We start from the raw sequence: 475 nt of genomic DNA, 5'->3' as shown, positions 1-475 counted from the left end.
GATTTGTTGATATTTTTACAGGCACTAACACAAATAAATACACGTGATCATTCGCGATGGAAACAATTTTGTAAAACTTCAAACACTGGCTGATTCAGAACCTTTGCAAAATTTGCACAGTAGGCAGACACATTTGTCATTAGAGGCTTCCCTAATACTTTTTTTTTATGTGAAATCAAGATAAATAACTTTTTTTTTTCAGAAGTGGGTATTAGAAAACACTTCGTCTCGTGTTTTGCAAGGATTTAGAGAAAACATTAAACAATGTATCAAAATGTTTTAGAACGCCACAAAATAGGCCTTAATTGTTACAGGTTTCGAAAAGAGGTGAATACAATATTGGTCAATATTGATAACGCTGCAACTCTCAGAATGGAGGACAGGATCTTATGAACAAGACACAACCAGGTATGTCAACCCTCCCACACCATCAGCGGTTGCTCTGTCTACGGTGGGCATCGGACTCCCTGTGCGC

The 475-nt window shown here is 37.7% G+C and overlaps 1 protein-coding gene across 1 annotated transcript in view; it reads right to left on the bottom strand.

The window, feature by feature from the left end:
- LOC119581742 (potassium channel subfamily T member 2-like) overlaps nucleotides 1-475 on the bottom strand; it is a gene marked incomplete at its 5' end in the record, with an annotated part of 131,052 nt that overhangs the window by 67,847 nt on the left and 62,730 nt on the right.

This window comes from Penaeus monodon, chromosome 15, assembly GCF_015228065.2.
Source record: "Penaeus monodon isolate SGIC_2016 chromosome 15, NSTDA_Pmon_1, whole genome shotgun sequence".
Classification (NCBI taxonomy): Eukaryota; Metazoa; Arthropoda; class Malacostraca; order Decapoda; family Penaeidae; genus Penaeus; species Penaeus monodon.
This window is presented reverse-complemented; position numbering and strand designations above follow the sequence as displayed.